The sequence below is a fragment of the Capricornis sumatraensis genome, chromosome 5 (genome assembly GCF_032405125.1).
Source record: "Capricornis sumatraensis isolate serow.1 chromosome 5, serow.2, whole genome shotgun sequence".
NCBI lineage: Eukaryota > Metazoa > Chordata > Mammalia > Artiodactyla > Bovidae > Capricornis > Capricornis sumatraensis.
This window is the reverse complement of record NC_091073.1, coordinates 88,740,057-88,760,523: the sequence shown is the minus strand read 5'-3', so window position 1 is coordinate 88,760,523 and position 20,467 is coordinate 88,740,057. Positions and strand designations below refer to the sequence as shown.

The following is a 20,467-nucleotide window of genomic DNA, read 5'->3' as shown; positions in this document are numbered from 1 at the left end:
TGACAGAAATAGCCAATCTGATCACATGGACCACAGACTTGTCTAACTCAATGAAACTAAGCCATGCTGTGTGGGACCACCCAAGATGGATGGGTCATGGTGGAGAGGTCTGACAGAATGTGGTCCACTGGAGAAGGGAATGGCAAACCACTTCATTATTCTTGCCTTGAAAACCCCATGAACAGTATGAACAGTATGAATGTGCCTAGAAAGTGAAATTTAATTGTTCAAAACTAGAGTCCAATGGTAAATCATTATCTAAGGCTAATAGGCTGGGAAACTGTATTGGATAAACACATTAATATATTAAAAAATTTATATATCATTCACAGGTAGTGCTGTATGAATCAAGATGTCTTTCTCAAAAGTCTGAATTGTCTTCAAGGCTTCCTGCTACAGGTAAATGTTCTCTTAGATCATTGCTTATAGCAAGGACAATCAGTGCTTTGCCAGCATCCCTACATAAGCCAATGTTTGGAATATGTGTTTACTCTTGTGTAACTCTGGAAGATGCTAGTGACTTCTTTCATTCTCTCAACCTGTAGAAAGTCTCTCTCTCTATTACCAGATTTCTGGGTACCTTTCCTACAAAGAAGCTGAAGCTATAGCCCTGTTCTTATTCTTTATCAACTTTATTTTAGGCAGAAATCCTAAATGACTCAAGAGTCTGTCAGTTCCTTCTTTTTCATTTCAGAAGCATACACTTCCTTGTCTACTAGCAGCCAACATCCTTCCAATTCCTGCTGTGTTCTCAGTGCTAGCTTAGCATTGAGCCAGATTCAACAAATAATTTCTCAAACATGATCTCATCATTTTGGCATCTTCTCGGGGACTAATATTTATGTTCTGTCATTGCTTCACCTACCACTCCACTTGAGGATCTTTGGATTTTTTTTTTTCATTCTGTGTTGCTTTTGTTTTATGGAAAATTATATCAAACCAACATTAAACTAAGCTAAATACAAAGTTTTAGTAAGTGAGGCCTGTTGGTCTCATATACAAAAGCATATATATATATATATATAAACTCATATACAAAAACTACTCTTTGCACTTAAAATTTCAGGAAGGGAACTTGAAACAGCTTTATGTTTACATGTTTCAGCTCCAGAGCACAGGAAAGACTCCGATATCCACTGTCAGATGTTTTTCAATCACTTTAGCATCAAGTCTCTTCAAGAGGTTATTTTTTGGCAGAATATTTACTTCTACAAATTCTCCATCCCCTGGCTTTGGATTAAGCTTTACATTTCAGCATCCTTCCCATTTACAGTTATTGTCAAAATGTATGTAGTACCAATGACAAACTTGGATCCATACTTACAGCTGGAGAACAGTCAGTATCACCTTTTATTGTCAGTTCCTTTCTTAAGCTCCCAAAGTACAGGTGCTTCTGGACTTTCATTATCAGCTATGAAACCTCTGGGGAATTCTAGGCCGTAGCCTCCCATTGGCAGTCATAGATGCTTCGCCATGATATATGCTTAATGAACACTTCTTTGCAGCACTGAGATAACTGCCACATGGTCAGCTGACTGTCTTTCCCAGGTACATTTTTTCAAGTTTCCCAAGTTCTAGTTTTACCAATAAGACCCATGTACAGTTTCTTCAAGCTTGATCCATTTTTCCTTCTGGAATAAACACATTGGATATAATAGGCTGGCATGTTGGGACAATTTTGTTGGTGCTTTGTTTTCCATTACTAATCTAGTTAGTCTTTTCAGCCCTCAGGAAAGAGGCTCATGTCCAAGATGTGGGGAGAAGAGAATGATACTCTTTTGGCAAAAGGTTGAAAAAAGAAAGGACCATTCTGAAGCAGCACTCTCAGGAAATGCCAGTACAACACAGCCCTTCTGAGCCATTTTAAACTTCTCCAGAACTATAAAAAATAATTTGTATTAAGTCACCAAATTTTCAGTCATTGGTCAGAACAGCAATGGAAAACTAATCCAGATGGGAAAGACATTCTAAGAAGAAGAATCTGCAAAATGCATAGACTTGAGATATTACTTATTCAGATAATGAAGAGAGGTTTGGAGTGTTTTGATACACAGTCTGGTAGGAGAAGGACTGAGGAAGAGATTCATATCAATTGAGACAGGCAATGTTATTAAATCCTGGAATGTGAAGTCAAGTGGGCCTTAGGAAGCATCACTACAAACAAAACTAGTGGAGGTGATGGAATTCCAGTTGAGCTATTTCAAATCCTGAAAGATGATGCTGTGAAAGTGCTGCACTCAATATGCCAGCAAGTTAGGAAAACTCAGCAGTGGCCACAAGACTGGAAAAGGTCAGTTTTCATTCCAATCCCAAAGAAAGGCAATGCCAAAGAATGCTCAAACTACTGCACAATTGCACTCATCTCACATGCTAGTAAAGTGATGCTTAAAATTCTCCAAGCCAGGCTTCAGCAATACGTGAACCCTGAACTTCCTGATGTTAAAGCAGGTTTTAGAAGGGGCAGAAGAACCAGAGATCAAATGCCAACATTTGCTGGATCATCAAAAAAGCAAGAGAGTTCCAGAAAAACATCTGCATCTGCTTTATTGACTATGCCAAAGCCTTTGACTGTGTGGATCACAATAAACTGTGGAAAATTCTGAAAGAGATGGGAATACCAGACCACCTGATCTGCCTCTTGAGAAATCTGTATGTAGATCAGGAAGTAACAGTTAGAACTGGACAAGGAACAACAGACTGGTTCCAAACAGGAAAAGGAGTATGTCAAGGCTGTATATTGTCACCCTGCTTATTTAACTTACATGCAGAGTACGTGAGAAACACTGGACTGGAGGAAGCACAAACTGGAATCAAGATTGCTGGGAAAAATATCAATAACCTCAGATATGCAGATGACTCCACCCTTATAGCAGAAAGTGAAGAAGAACTAAAGAGCCTCTTGATGAAAGTGAAAGAGGAGAGGGGGAAAGTTAGCTTAAAGTTCAACATTCAGAAAACCAAGATCAAGGCATTCAGTCCTGTCACTTCATGGCAAGTAGATGGGGAAACAGTGTCAGACTTTATTTTTCTGTGCTCCAAACTCACTGCAGATGGTGATTGCAGCCATGAAATTAAAAGATGCTTACTCATTGGAAGGAAAGTTATAACCAACTTAGAGAGCATATTAAAAAGCAGAGACATTACTTTGCCAACAAAGGTTCATCTAGTCAAAGCTATGGTTTTTCCAGTGTTCATGTATGGATGTGAGAGTTGGACTATAAAGAAAGCTGAGTGCCAAAAAATTGATGCTTTTGAACTGTGGTGCTGGAGAAGACTCTTGAGAGTCCCTTGGACTGCAAGGAGATCCAACCAGTCCATCTTAATGGAGATCAGTTCTGAGTGTTCATTGGAAGGACTGATGTTGAAGCTGAAACTCCAATAAAAAGACTCTGATGCTGGGAAAGATTGAGGAGAAGGGGATAACAGAGGATGAGATGGCTGGATGGCATCACCAACTCAGTGGACATGGGTTTGGGTGGACTCCAGGAGTTGGTGATGGATAGGGAGGCCTGGCATGCTGCAGTTCATGGGGTCGCAAAAATCGGACAGAACTGAGTGACTGAACTGAACTTAACTGAATTTTATTGAAAGGTAGACAAAGATCTTATGTTTTATAAAATAATTCTAGTAGTAATGAGCTGGAAACACTAGAGGGATAAGTTCAAGAGGATCTTAAATTGCATATGATTTTACTATTTTCTAGTCATAGCCCTCCACAAATTCTTAAATTTAATAAGTGGAAGAATATAGGTTTTGTTAAGTCTAACAGTGCTCTCTAACATGCTTTTTTCTTTGCTCATAATGATTGCTCATGTCCTCTTCTTTCATACAATAATGAGCATGAGAAATCATTATAATAAAAATAGCAGTGTACTTTAATTTCTCCTAGGGAGCCTTACCATATGGCACCTGTCTCTGTTATTTAACATGATCTTTTAAAAATCTTGTAAGAGCCTGTGTGTCATACTCATTAAAGTGTCATATTCTGTAAAGGATCTGATTCCAAAGTGACATGCATCCCTTTGATAAGAAAAGAAACATTTTTATGTTCTAAAACTAAGAGGTAAAATCTCAACAAATGTACAAGGAATAAAATTAAATGCATTTAAATATTAATAGTATTAAAGATCATTTTTTCACTGAATAATCTTTGTTTTAATAATTCATTTGTCTAGAAAAATGCAACTGAGTTTAGATGAATGGAATTAGGCATCTAATTTGCCTACCTATAATTATAAAAACTTAAAAATAATTCTCAATCTCAAAGAAAATGAAAGTAAAGAGTATCGATGCTCATCAACATTACTAATAAATGAAAATTAACACAATTTTAAGATATTTTCCTAAAATTTTTAAATTAAAAAAAAAACCCTCTAATTTAGGAAATAGTGCAATGAAATTTGTATATATATTCCTTACAAGAAGGATTTACTAACTATGCAGCATTTCTGTAAAACAAGTTTCAATTATGCAGCAAGATTCATAAGATATCCCTCAATGATGTCATTCTATAGTATATAGTAAATAAAATTTAAACTTTAGAAATTATTAAACATTAAAGTGCTAAATCATCATATACTATCACTTTATGCTGGGATAACTGTAATTGAATTGAATCTATAGATCACATTGCAAAGAACTGACATCTTGACATTAAGTTTTCATGTACATGAATATGGGCCTTATCTCTATTTTGTTCTTTGATTTCCTTCATCAGAGTTTCTTGATTTTCCTCTTATAAATCATGCACGTTTTGTCAGATTTATTCCCATATATATTGCTTTATGTGTACTTGTGCTTAGTGGCTCAGTTGTGTCTGACTCTTTGTGATCCTGTGGACTTGTAGCCTGCCAGGCTCCTCTGTCCAGGGGATTTTTCAGGCAAGGATAACGAACTGGGTTGCCATTTTCCTCATTCAGGGGATCTTCCTGACCTAGGGTTCGAACCATAAATTCTGTGTCTCCTGCATTGTAGGTGGATTCTTTACTAGCTGAGCCATCAGGGAAGCCTATTTTGTGTGTGTACTATGGTAAACAGTTTAATTTCCAATTCCAGTTTTTCACTGGAGAAGGAAATGGCAACCTATTCCAGTATTCTTGCCTAGAGAATCCCATGGAAGGAGAGGCTTGGTGGGCTACAGCCCACGGGTTGCAAACAGTCGGATACAACAGAGTGACTTCACTTTCACTTTCTGTATGTTAATCTGGTATACTGAAACCTTACTATAATTATTGCTTAATAGTTCAGAAGGTTTTTTTCTTTCTTTGGTTAGTTTTTTTTTTTTTTTTTTCCCAGAATTTCTACAAAGAAAACCATATCACCTGCAAAGACAGTTTTAAATTTTCCTTTCTAATTTGAATACAGTTTAATTCCTTTTCTTATTGCATTGCTTAGAACTTCCATATGATGTGGAAAAGTAGTGGTAAGGTGGACATATTTACCTTGTACCTGGTCTTAGTGGGAAAGTTTCAAGTTTCTCACCATTAAGAATTATATTAGCTGTAGGGGTTTTTGTAGATATTTTATCAAATTGATGAAACTCTCTCTGTATACTGATTTAAAAAGAGTTTTGGTATTAATGCTTTTAAATTAGAAAGGAAAACTTAAAGCTGTCTTTGTAGATGACAAGGTTTTCTTTGCAGAAATAAATGTACAAAAGTTATTCCATTTTAATGACTACATCTGTGCCCTTTTTTCCTTTATTATTTTTATTATTTATGGTTTATTTTTCCCTTAGGTTATATGGTAATTTGTCTTTTTTGTGAGTTTTACCAAAAATATAATTTTCTGTATTTATATATTAGCTATTTCCCAGTCTCTACTTCATTGAATTTTGTCTTTATCTTCATTCTTAACTCTTTTCTTGTTTCATTCCACTTGTTTTTCTTTGTCCATTTTTTTTGTGCTAGAAATTTCATTCATTTATATTTTTAATTTTTTTGACAAAAAATTTTTAAGGCTATAAAATTTTGTCTGGTCACTTCCATAAAATTTCTTTATATTCTGACATAGAATACCTCTATTATTTTTAACTTTAAAAAATTCATCAACTTGGTATCACCTTTTACTTTTTATCCAAGAGTTTAAAATGAAACAGAAAAGTTATAGAAATAATGGAGATATACTTTACATACAATTATGATATATTATAAATACAAAATAACCTACTTGTTTAAAATCTCTAGATTAACCATAAATAGCTACAATAGGTGTATAGTATAACAGCTGTAAATAAATAGCCTTAACTTTTCACTAGAAAACTTCATAAAACCAAATATGAAACAGACAGAGCTTCTTGACTTTCCTATTTCTACCAGATAAAGGCCAAAACACTTCAATAGTTCAGGCTATGCTGAGACAAATTAGAAAGGACACATAAAACAGAGATATCTATGTACAGTGCATTTCCCACGGATGCAACAAATTGGTCTTTCTAAAAATGATATGGCAATGGAGACAGTAAGAGCTTGTTAGCGATTCCTACAGGTCTCAAGGGGTTCAAACTCTAAACAAATAGAACATCGTTCAGTTTATTTTCAGAGATTCAAAAGTTTTTGCAAAACTCACTCTGGAAATCTTCAGGGAAAAACATACTTCATTACTGCTTTCTGGCAACTTTCTATATTCTCAGAATAATCCTCACACCCATTTTGGGTTGTCCTAATGGCTCATTAATCTGGCAACACTGATGGGAGTCAGACCACAAAGATAGGTGGACATGACTGGAACCATGATTATGGACAGGAGAGTCCATCAGTTTTAATTATGGTAGGCCGATCTCGTGAAATGACATCTGGTGTAAAGCTTGTTCTGCATATTTTTAATTCTCCTTTATGACAAAATATGTCTTGTGTGTGTATGCTAGTCTCTCAGTCGAGTCTGACTCTTTGAGACCCCATGGACTGTAGCTCTCCAGGCTCCACTGTCCATGGAATTTTCCAGAGAAAAATACTGGAGTGGGTTGCCATTCCCTTCTCCAGAAGTCTTCCCAATGCAGGAATTGAACCCAGATCTCCCCATTTCAGGCAGATTCTTTACCATCTGCACCACCAGGGACCCATTAGTATCCCTTGTCTTATTTTTCCTTTTTGTTACTTATCTACATGCAAACATCTAGTATTTTAATCACTCCTATCTTTACAGGGAGATAAAAATATCTTTATCTTTATCCTTATATTTCTCTATTCTCTTCATTTTCCCTACATTTTCTCTCACATCAAGTACTTATTCATATATACCACTGCAAAACTTTTCCCTATTGAGTCCATGTAGTTTTCCCCTCGGTAATCCTGTAATTGATCGTGTATGCCTTCCTGGTCAAGGCACCACTTTCTCTCACCCAAATTACTAGTTAGGCCAGTCTCCTAACTGGCCTTTCTGATTTTTGTCCTTCCTCTATAACCTATTTGTAACATGGCATATGGTGTGATAATAAATAAATGAATAAACAAACAGTATCTCTCATTTGTTGAAATGTCTCTAATACAATGGCTTCCAGTGTCTCCAAGAGATACAGACAAATGAATTAAAATGGCATTGATGTCCAACATGATCTGAGTCTTTCTTATTGCTCCTTGACTTTATCTCCTGTCATTTCTCTCCTCTTCTGAACATTTCTCACTCCCTGAATGCAGTGCTTTAAGTATTATATAATTATTTTTTCCTAAGGAAAATATATATTTCTACTTACAATAATAATGCAGAGATTTAAGCAAATTTAGTGGTCCTTTTCTTTTCAAAATAAATAATGAAATTTCAGTAAAAAATTTTTGAGATAAGAAATCTGTTTATGATTGTGTGTAGTCACTGAAAGAATAAATTTAAATTTCTGTTCCTGAGCTTATACTGTATAAGTATTACCTTCAAGTCAAAAGTTAGTTAATCATATTAGTCTTAAGGGATAAAGTATCAATACAAGTAGCTAAAATGAATTTTGTCAATAATTATATTTAATTTGAGCAAACTGTGTGATTTTAGTACATTTTAGGTATATATAGTGTATGTTAGTCCAAATTTCTAGGCCTTTTTGAAAACATATGCAAAAGTTGCCAATAACTTAGAAACCCCTGGGACTTTGAAATTGCTTCAGAAAATACTGTTCAAGAAAAGAAAGGAAATTTTTTTTTTTCCTATTCTTAGGTGAATTGCTTTTATTTGTTTATTTATTTATTTTAAATTTTATTTTTACTTTATTTTACTTTACAATACTGTATTGGTTTTGCCATACATTGACATGAATCCACCACGGGTGTATATGAGTTCCCAATCCAGAGTCCCCCTCTTACCTCCCACCCCATATCATCTCTCTGGATCATCCCCGTGCACCAGCCCCAATCATCCTGTATCTTATACAGAGTGAAGTAAGCCAGAAAGAAAAACACCAATACAGTATACTGACACATATATATGGAATTTAGAAAGATGGTAATGATGACCCTGGATGCAAGACAGCAAAAGAGACACAGATGTATAGAATGGACTTATAGACTGTGAGGGAGAGGGAGAGGGTGGGATGATTTGGGAGAATGACATTGAAACATGTATAGTCATGTAAGAAACGAAGCGCCAGTCTATGTTCGATACAAGGAAATATTTTTTTTAAGGAAAAATTGTCACTGAGGTTTTGAGATAGCATTCTCTCATTTAATTATTCTAATAAACAAAGCAAGTGAGTATTTTAATGCCATTTCCAAGGAAACCAAGTCCGCAAAAGACAATATATTTTGTTTGATGACTTACAGCAACTATATTTTGGAACTAAGTATTAGATTCATTTCCTTCTAACTGCAAAGTTTCTACTTTCTGCTGTGTTGCAACCTTGGCTTCTTAAACAATAGTTTATGTACCTTTGATATAATGACCACAAATTTGTATTCACTGGCATAAAATCTTTACGTATCTGTTATCATATTAAATTGATCTTGTTAAAAGATGTGTTTAAATATATACTTTATGATAGATCAATTAGTAGTTGATGTGATAATTTTAGAGAAAAATGGTTTTTAAAGTCTAATTTACATATGGTAAAACAGTTACTTTGATGTACAGTGTTGTGTATTTTGAAAAACATACTCTGAAGTGTAAACTATCATCACAGTTAAGATACAGAACTGTTCTACCTTTTCAAAATATTTCCTTCTGCCTCTTTATGTTTCAACCGTTATCCTCACCTCCATCTCATAATAACCACTGATCTGTTTTTATATATTCTCTCTTCATACAGTTTTTCTTTTTCCTTTTCAAGAATGTCATCTAACTGCAATCATGTAAATGCAGCTTTTTAAATCTGGCCTTTTCACTTAACATATTGTAGTGGAGATTCATGCATGCTGTTGCATGTTTCAGTAGCTTGTTCCTTTTCATTGCTGAATAAATATTTCATTTCATAGATTTATCACAGTTTATTTACCCAATGAAGGATTTTTCCAGTTTTGATGATAACAAATTGAGGAACTCTGAAATTTGTGAGAAGATTTTTGTTTGAACATAACTTTCATTCCTCTTGGTTAAATATCTAAAAATGAGATTTGTGAGTGTTTTAGTAAGTGTGTGTTTCACTTTACAAGAATTTCCAAGCCATTTCTAGAGTGGTTGTACTTTAAAGGTACATTTAATATCATAGTGTTGCTACATCTGTTAAAAATATAGTTTCCTAATTACTAAATCTGTGTTTTAGTCTATTAAGAAGTCCTATGATCTAGAAAATTTTACCATTCAGCTTAAACATATTCCATCTTAGTACTGTTGATTTCATAGTGTTCAAACATAATGATAATGGTGACTAGAGCCAATAATCAAATTACAGGTTAGTAGTTAGACAACTTTTTAAAAAAAATTAATGTATTCTTCAGTACTTCCCTTGTTTAAATGCAGTTCAAATATTTAAATCAAAACTAATATAAAGCATTATGATTAAACATAAATCTTACAAGTGATTAGAACAATTATATTAAATTTGGACTGTAAATTTTTTAAGAACAATTTTTTAACTTGAAATAAAGTAACAGTATAGAGTTTACTGTGCAGAAAAAATTTAGCAACACTGATTTGACAGTCTTTCAAAACTATATTTTATTTTCAGATTTTCATTCTAAAAGTATCTTAGTATTATAATTGGTTTTCTTCTAGCAAACTTCAAAACATGGAACACTAATTAAAGGGTTGAAATGGAGATATCACAACTTCTTCAGGTGGAGGAACCATTTCCCAAGTGGATCTAACTTGGGTATATGCTTCTGTCACTGATAAAGGGTCTCCTGAAGGACTTTCCTAGTTCTCCAGTGGTTAAGAATTCTCCTGCAATACAGGGGACACAGGTTCCCTCGCTGGTCCAAGAAGATCCCACATGCTGTGGAACAACTAAGCCCATGTGCCACAACTGCTGAGCCCTGTGCATCACAACAATAGAACTCACTGCGATGAGAAGCCCATATACCACAGCAAAGAGTAAACCCCAGTGGCCACAACTAGTGTACACCTGCATGTAGCAATGAAAATACAGTACAGCCAAAGAATAATAAAGAATTAAAAAATAAAAGAGCCAAATGTTAAATTCAAAAAAATAATAATCTCATGATGATCACCTGAGTGTCAGTCCTTCACTGATTCACTGTCATTTCCACATGGTATGATCAAGAAAGTCTCACTGAGTGTAAAATATACCATGAATATAATGGCCAACTCAAATGGCTTTCCACCTCCAAAACTTCCTCATAGTATTTGTGATAGTTGACCAACCACTTTGTCTTAAAGTGTAAGAACCATTTAAGTCATTTTTCTCTGTGAACATTCCTTATACTTGATTAACTCTCTTTACTCAATTTCTACATGTAGTATACTGATAAGTTTTAGCATAGATTATATTCTCTTTTCTGTATACTCATAACAATATAAAATCTTTTATTTTCCCATTGTTCTTTTGTTTTAGCATTCCCTCCTTTTATTTTTTTTCACTTTTATTTATTTATTTTTTACTTTACAACATTGTACTGTTTTTTCCATACATTGACATGAATCTGCCATGGGTGTACATGTGTTTCCCATCCTGAAACCCCCTCCCACCTCCTACCCCAAGCACCAGCCACAAGCACCCTGTATCATGCATCAAATCTGGACTGGCAATTCGTTTCATGTGATAGTTTATGTTTCAATGCCATTCTCCCATATCATCCCACCCTTGCTCTCTCCCACAGAGTCCAAAAGACTGTTCTATACATCTGTGTCTCTTTTGCTGTCTTACTTACAGTGTTATATATATGCATTAATATACTGTATTGGTGTTTTTCTTTCTGGCTTACTTCACTCTGTATAATAGGCTCCAGTTTCATCCACCTCATTAGAACAGATTCAAATGTATTCTTTTTAATGGCTGAGTAATATTCCATTGTGTATATGTACCACAGCTTTCTTATTCATTCGTCTGCTGATGGACATCTAGGTTGCTTCCATGTCCTGGCTATTATAAACAGTGCTGCGATGAACATTGGGGTACACATGTCTCTTTCAATTCTGGTTTCCTCAGTGTGTATGTCAAGCAGTGGGATTGCTGGGTCATATGGCAGGTATATTTCCAGTTTTTAAAGGAATCTCCATACTGTTTTCCATAGTGGCTGCACTAGTTTGCATTCCCACCAACAGTGTAAGAGGGTTCCCTTTACTCCACACCCTCTCTAGCATTTATTGCTTGTAGACTTCTGGATAGCAGCCATTCTGACTAGTGTGAAATGGTACCTCATTGTGGTTTTGATTTGCATTTCTCTGATAATGAGTGATGCTGAGCATCTTTTCATGTGTTTATTAGCCATCTGTATGTGTTCTTTGGAGAAATGTCTGTTTAGTTCTTTGGTCTACTTTTTCACTGGGTTGTTTATTTTTCTGGAATTGAGCTGGAGGTGTTGATTGCATGTTTTTAAGATTAATTCTCTGTCAGTTGCTTCATTTGCTATTTTCTCCCATTCAGAAGGCTGTCTTTTCACCTTACTTATAGTTTCCTTTGTTGTGCAGAAGCTTTTAATTTTAATTAGTTCCCATTTGTTTATTTTTGCTTTTATTTCCAATATTCTGGGAGGTGAGTCACAGAGGATCCTGCTGTGGTTTATGTCACACAGTGTTTTGCCTATGTTTTCCTCTAGGAGTTTTATAGTTTCTGGTCTTACATTTAGACCTTTAATCCATTTTGAGTTTATTTCTGTGTAAGGTGTTAGAAAGTGTTCTAGTTTCATTCTTTTACAAGTGGTTGACCAGTTTTCGCAGCACCACTTGTTAAAGAGATTGTCTTTTCTCCATTGTATGTTCTTGCCTCCTTTGTCAAAGATAAGGTGTTGCTAGGTGCATGGATTTATCTCCAGTCTTTCTATTTTGTTCCATTGATCTATATTTCTGTCTTTGTGCCAGTACCATACTGTCTTGACGACTGTGGCTTTGTAGTAGAGACTGAAGTCAGGCAGGTTGATTCCTCCAGTTCCATTCTTCTTTCTCAAGATTGCTTTGGCTATTCGAGGTTTTTTGTATTTCCAAAATGAAATTATTTGTTCTAGTTCTCTGAAAAATACCATTGGTAGCTTGCTACGGATTGCATTGAATCTATAGATTGCTTTGGTAGTATACTCATTTTCACTATATTGATTCTTCTGATCTATGAACATGGTATATTTTTTCATCTATTAGTGTCCTCTTTGATTTCTTTCACCAGTGTTTTATAGTTTTCTATATATAGGTCTTTTGTTTCTTTAGGTAGATATATTCTTAAGCATTTTATTCTTTTCGTTACAATGGTGAATGGAATTGTTTCCTTAATTTCTCTTTCTGTTTTTTCATTGTTAGTGTATAGGAATGCGAGGGATTTCTGTGTGTTGATTTTATATCCTGCAACTTTACTATATTCATTGATTAGATCTAGTAATTTTCTGGTGGAGTCTTTAGGGTTTTCTATGTAGAGGATCATGTCATCTGCAAACAGTGAGTTTTACTTCTTTTCCAACCTGGATTACTTTTAATTCTTTTTCTGCTCTGATTGCTGTGGCCAAAACTTCCAAAGCTATGTTGAATAGTAGTGGTGAGAGTGGGCACTCTTGTCTTGTTCCTGACTTTAGGGGGAATGCTTTCAATTTTTCACCATTGAGGTTTATGTTTGCTGTGGGTTTGTCATATATGGCTTTTATTATGTTGAGGTATGTTCCTTCTATTCCTGCTTTCTGGAGCATTTTTATCATAAATGGATGTTGAATTTTGTCAAAGGCTTTCTCTGCATCTATTGAGATAATCATATGGTTTTTATTTTTCAATTTGTTATTGTGGTGTATTACATTGATTGATTTGCGGTTTTTGAAGAATTCTTGCAACCCTAGGATAAAGCCCACTTGGTCATGACAGATGATCTTTTTAATATGTTGTTGGATTCTGTTTGCTAGGATTTTGTTAAGGATTTTTGCATCTATGTTCATCAGTGATATTGGCCTGCAGTTTTCTTTTTTTGTGGCATCTTTATTAGGTTTTGGTATTAGGGTGATGGTGGCCTCACAGAATGAGTTTGGAAGTTTACCTTCCTCTGGGATTTTTTGGAAGAGTTTGAGTAGGATAGGTGTTAGCTCTTCCCTAAATTTTTGGTAGAATTCAGCTGTGAAGCTGTCTGTTCCTGGCCTTTTGTTTTTTGGAAGTTTTCTGATTACAGTTTCAATTTCTGTGCTTGTGATGGGTATGTTAATATTTTCCATTTCTTCCTGGTTCAGTTTTGGAAAGTTGTACTTTTCTAAGAATTTGTCCATTTCTTCCAAGTTGTTCATTTTATTTGCATATAGCTGTTGATAATAGTCTCTTATGATCTTTTGTATTTGTGTTGTCTGTTGTGATCTCTCCATTTTCATTTCTAGTTTTGTTGATTTTATTTTTCTCTCTTTGTTTCCTGATAAGTCTGGCTAATGGTTTGTCAATTTTATTCTACTAACCTTGGGGTTTTTCATTTCTTCCTTTTCTGGTTGCTTTAGGTGTAGAGTTAGGTTATTTATTTGACTTTTTTCTTGTTTCTTGAGATAAGCCTGTATTTCTATGAACCTTCCCCTTAGCACTGCTTTTACAGTGTCCCATGGATTTTGGGTTGTTGTGTTTTCATTTTCATTCATTTCTATGCATATTTTTATTTCTTTTGTGATTTGTTGGTTATTCAGCAGCATGTTGTTCAGCCCCCATATGTTGGAATTTTTAATGGTTTTTCTCTTGTCATTCCCTCATTTTAAACGAATCTCTATTTTTACCTCTAATGATGTTCTGTACTCATCATATAGTCCTTTAGGTTTAAAGTCTGTCTATTGTTTGCTCATTTCCAGCAGAAACTTGCAATTCAAACTGATACATGATCTTATCCCATGAAATATGATTCTTCTCCAGAAAAAGCAAAATTCACCAAGTTCCCCAGGCTTGAAACATCAGTTCCTAACATTCTCTTCTGGCTTATATCCATCTAATAATTATCATTTTCTTTTACCAAGGCTAATCATTTCCAGTCCTTTCTCTCTTCCTTCTAAATGAACATTCTAGTTCAAGCTTTCATGACCGTTTCCTTGATTATTCAGTGTTCTAACTGGCCTCATTTTTTCAGCCTTTATCCACTCATATTCATTTTATATAATCCTCCAAGGGAAATGCTCATTTTCCTCAGTTATATTTTAGCAACTGCATTGGTTTCATATTTATAACCAAGTGAGGAACAAATTCCATCATCTGTCATCATGATATGTCAGCTTTTTTTTCCAGTCTTAATTTCTCTTAGTTTTCAAAATCTCTGTGCTCAAGGAAAATTATAGTGTTTAATGTTTGAAATCTTTATTATTTCTCTGTGTTTTTCTTATGTTTTTTTTCCCTCTGATTCTACTATATTTTTCTTGTGTGTGTGTGTATGTGCATGTAAAACGCTATTTATTCTTCATTCTGGTACTATTTATGAAAGCAAAACAAAATTTGAATTTTGTATATGTGTAGTAATTGAAGACTGGCAAGTAATTAGATTGTTAAGCACATTAAAATAATACATTTATGATAGGCTTATAATATTAAAATACATTACTGCTTATAATATTAAATAATAATTTATAGTTAAAATATTGTTTATAATATTAAATGTTAAAATAATATGTTCACAATGTGATTCTAATGCTTATACAGCCATATGCCTGCATTGCAGGTTTTTGTTTAAGGCATACTGGCATATTTTGCTTCGTTTTGTGTATTTTTCATATTTAATAATCTCTGTACAGTGGATACTATTTGTCATAAGTAATAATTCATGATTCCTGTTGATAAGGAAGCTAGGATAAGCAATATTCTTGAGTACAAAAAAAAATGCTTATCCATCTTAAAAGTCAATTTCATTTATAATGAATCTTCCACCAATTTCTCTCTTGGAAACTCCCACAATTCATTATTAAAGAATTATTGACACTGACTCACAGGTACATTTCTTTGGCAAGGTTAAGAGTCATTAACGACTCCTTTCTGCACTCTCACCACAAGCAACTGGTTACTCTTCCTTGTTGATTTTTACTTTTAAACATTTTTCAGACCTTCCAGTTTCAAATATCAATTGTCCATATGCACATGTCTAATCTTTCTTTGCCTGAGTGACTACACTAATCTTCAAAATGGTGCTATTTCCTCTGCTTTCTTTTTTCTCCAAAAGTATCCTCTGTGTAAACTGTGATTTTGCATATATTATAACTATTCACCACACAATGTGATTGACAAATAATGAATCAAATTGAATGGAACAAAAAATAAATCGAATATGCTCATTCATTGGTCAGATAATTAAATCCAAATTCTTGAGTACTTTGAAAAAGAATCTTCATGACAAGCCATTACTGTAAATATCTTTATGCACCTGGTTGAAGTTTTACAGATAGATTATCATCATCATTTTACTGAACCATACTGAAGTCTAAAGACTGATCATCTAAAGGAGAGTTTAGACTGATCATCTAAAGCAGAGTTCTTCAATATATTTTTCATGTACCTGAGAACATGCAAAGACTTTCTAAGATATATGTATGTAGATATGGTCAGTTTTAATAGAAAAATGTCCACATTCTCATATCTTATGTGTGCCACATTGCTACTATTCTAAGAATTAATCTGATATCCTGTAAGATCTTTTTTTTTTTTTTTTTCATATTTTCCTTTTACTTACGCAATCTAAATCATATGGAACATTGTTTCAGGGTATAGAAATCTTCTACAACACTCAGAAATATTGATGGTCTTGTTAGGAAATAGATAAAATAGACCTATTAATATAAAGAGGAAACATTCATATAAATAGATAAATTCTAAATTAATGTTAAATGTAAAGCAAGTTGATGAGAATTACTGCAGGATATTATCATTTATATAAACACTTCAAACCTAAGATAGTATCATAAATGATTTACAGATACAGACAAATGTTGGAGAAAGAAATGGAGACCTACTCCTATCTTCTTGCCAGAGAATTCCATGGACAGAGGAGCCTGGCAGGTTACAGTCCATGTAATTGTAAAGAGTTGGACATGACTGATCAACTAAGCACAAGCACATACATATGTACCATGTGCCCAGACTATGTAAGGGAACAATTAAATGTATAATCTCTGGAACAAAAATGCTAGACTTCTCAAATTCCAGTCACACATGTCTTACTGGCTGTGTGACTTCAAAGGGCTGCTTACTCTTTAAGATCTATTTCCTAATATGTTAAGAGGAGAATACTACAGCTGCTAGTTTAATGAACTTAAATAATGATATAAAATACTTAAAATAATTTATGGCACATGACAAAACAGTAAATATTAATTTGATGATTAATTTATTAACTTACAAATAAAACTAAATGATATATAGTGACTTTAAGATTATGGTTACTTTTCAAGAGGAAAAAAAATCGATGGTGATAGGTTTTATTTGTATCTGTAACATTTCATTGTTTTAAAAAACAGTAACATCACTTTTAATTTTTCTTTTTTATTGGAAGAAAATTGCTTCACAATGTGCTGGTTTCTGCCCTACAGCAATATTAATCAAGCATAATTATAAATATATCCCTTTCCTTCTGGGTCTCCTTCTCCCCCTCCTCTCCTACTGCTATATGACTGAATCTTAGGTTCAGTTCAGTTCAGTCTCTCAGTCATGTCCGACTCTTTGCAACCCCACGAATCGCAGCACACCATGCCTCCCTGTCCATCACTAACTCCCGGAGTTCACTCAAACTCACATCCATCGAGTTAGTGATGCCATCCAGCCATCTCATCCTCTGTCGTCTCCTTCTCCTCCTGCCCCCAATCCCTCCCATCATCAGTCTTTTCCAACAAGTCAACTCTTCTCACGAGGTGGCCAAAGTACTGGAGTTTCAGCTTTAGCATCATTCCTTCCCAAGAAATCCCAGGGCTGATCTCCTTCAGAATGGACTGGTTGGATCTCCTTGCTGTCCAAGGGACTCTCAAGAGTCTTCTCCAACACCAGTGTGAGGAGTCTTCATTAAGGAGTTTGGAAGTTTCTTGAATCAACTGTTCTGGCTTTATATAAAAATGAGAGCAAAATGACTGAGCTGAAGTCACTCAAGTTTTACCCCATCACCACCACCTTGGGGCCAAAAGCAGAAAGAGAAGGGAAGGGAAAGATTAGCTCTCCAGTGAGTGTTTCTTATGAGGGAAAAAACAAACAAACAAACAAACAAAAGAGAAAGCTTATGCTGTACTTCCCAGAAGGCTGCTCAGGGAAGGGAATATGTTTGTTTATGGAAACAAAGAAAGAAGAGAAAATGTTTAAGCAATGGTAGTAGGAAATGAGATGTGATTAGAAAAATTTTCTGTCTTGAATGAATGGTTTCTATAATTTTTTGTCTTAAAAAAATTGAGAGCCATGTGACCAATTTATAAAGAGCATTAGTGAAACAGTGAAAAGAACTCTGCCTTTGTATTTTTCATTAAATGAAGCCATCACAACCTGCTACCAGGGTTGTAGAGCACTTTTGGAAGAACAGAAATTACATCAGCTGAACTTGAATAGCGTTAATATAAATTATGCAGCAAATAATTCTTGCTGTTGTTGGGTATGATTTGGGCATAGGAGAGAAAGCTTAATTTACCATCAGGAATAAAATCAGCTAATGGTGTAGCTATCTAAGACATTCAGAAGCATCAGTCAGATTGGTGCTGCTATGGCTCCTTCCCTTGAATCAACTCTTCAGTTAAAACAGTCATGCAAGTGGAAGGAAGGAGATCCCTGAATTTGGTCAGGAGAGCTCAGAGTCAGGGTAAGTTTAAGACAGGAGTGCCTAACATGCCCCCCAGTGTAACAGTGTGGTTCATAAGGGAGACTGCCTTGGTCATTAAGACACTATTTTCTTAAATGATTCAGAGACTACAATAAGGAGGGTGATGACCTCATATACAGTAAGAGGAGTGAACTAAATGCCATTGTAAAGTGTCCATTCCTTAAGATATCACCCATTTTCTAGACCCAAGTTTTAAAGAAACCTCCCTCCCCCATCTAGGAAATACCTTCAGGTAGAAATGAATTGCATTTTTCAGCTAAAGAAGCAAAAGGAAGTTTAGAACTAAAAGTGAATTTGAAGAAATGAAAGAGAAAATGAAAATGGGAGACATAAGATATTGGTCTTCTCTTATCTGGGCTCTACCAAGATTGAGCAGGAGGATATATAAGGAAAAGAAAAAGAAAATCATAGATTGGTGAACTCTGTAAGCCCAGATCTTGATATTTCCAAGTTTGAGGATAGAGGATTTTGGGGAGAAGAGGGGATTTGGATAGATAGGGAGGAAAAAAATAATTGTTCATAAGATTTTCTATGTAATATGTATTTCCACCCTATCAAAAATGCACAAAAAATGTTTTATTTGTATCTAAATTCTTTCTTCTTATCATGCTTTCTTAATGATAGAGCCCCCAAATTAAACCCCAGTGGAATGTCTACTTCTAAACAACTTCTGGGCCTCAAGTGCTTCTTAAAATATTAGGAGCACATAGTAATATGTACTTTCAAAAATCCCAATGTGGTTCTGATAGACTTGGTTAGGACAGCAAGCTCCTTGCCTCCACTTTCTAGAGTATCACTATGGAAAGCAATCAAATTTTTAGGAAAATATGATTATTAAAAGGTTAAATTGTTTATCTGTTCAAAGATTCTAATCCTCTATCAAAGGAAAAGAGAGAGTTTACACTGTATTTCCTGAAGGTTTCTCAGAGATATGATGCAAGCCAAGGAAGAAAGACAATGGTTAAGGAACAGCAGTGAAAAATGAGCTTTGATTGATTTTTTTTTTTTCTGTTCTTACATGAATGGTTTCTAACTTTTTTTTTTTAATCTTCAGAAAATAGTCATGCAACCAATTTATAAACAGAATCAGTGACACAGTGAAAAGAACTCTGCCTATGTAGCTTTGGGTATATTTTTGATGAAAGTAGTCAAAAGGTACAAGATAAATAAGTTACAAGATAAAGAAATACTAAAGGTATAATATTCAACATCATTAATATAACTAAACAGAGCTGAATTTTATATATAAAAGGTAAGAGAGTAAATAAGAGCTCTCATCACAAGGGAAAAAGCTTTTTCTTCTGTATCTGCATGAGATAAAGGATGCTCACTAAACTTATTGTGATAATCATTTCATGATATGGAAGTCAAATCATTATGCTCTACACCTTAAACTTACAGTGCTATACATCAACTATATTTCAATAAAACTGGAATAAAAACAAACAAAAGAACTGAGCAAACAGAAATATATAGTTTTTAAACTCTAATCCTCCATTGTTTAATAGATTCCTAAGACTTGATATAAAAATTATTTTATCAAGAGTTTTTAACATTGTTTACATATTGAATGGTACTATTGGTATTTTGGATATATTGATATAAATTTAAAAATAATTTCATTTTTTATTACTTTCAGGTATAGCAGCTAGAAAATTTAAAACTAGATATGTGGTTCACATTATATTCCTATTTCTTTTGCTGTAGCCTAATAAAAATCTTATTTGAAGTGATATTCAATATTTTATCCAAGGTCCATTTGTGAGATTGTAATTAAACTCACTTGAATAGAATCTCCATTTTACTTAATATTGGTCAATATCTCTGCTAAAATGAAGTTCCAGTTTCAAAGATCCTTGAATATATAAACATAAGTTTATTTGTTTTTATGTGGTTGGCTTTATATTTGTTCCCAAGATATCATAAGAGAAAAAAATTAAGGAAATGTGGCTTTCCAAACACTATAGTAAATAAAGTCACTTATTGAGGACAGAATAAAGCATATTGCATTTTTTTCAGAAGTTATTGTCTTGATTTCTTGTGATACTTTAAACCTGTTGGGTAAACTAAATACAAATTATGTGAGAAACTGACAAGATTAAATTTTCCACTCAGGTTTGGATTTTAGCCTTTGATGAAAACTGGTTTTGGGCTTTGAAACTGCATAAA

At 34.2% G+C, this 20,467-nt stretch overlaps 1 pseudogene; it reads right to left on the bottom strand.

Annotated features, from left to right (window-relative positions):
* Positions 1–1,054: 1,054 nt before the first annotated feature.
* On the bottom strand, positions 1,055–1,451 carry LOC138080384 (ADP-sugar pyrophosphatase pseudogene; annotated as a pseudogene).
* Positions 1,452–20,467: the final 19,016 nt, after the last annotated feature.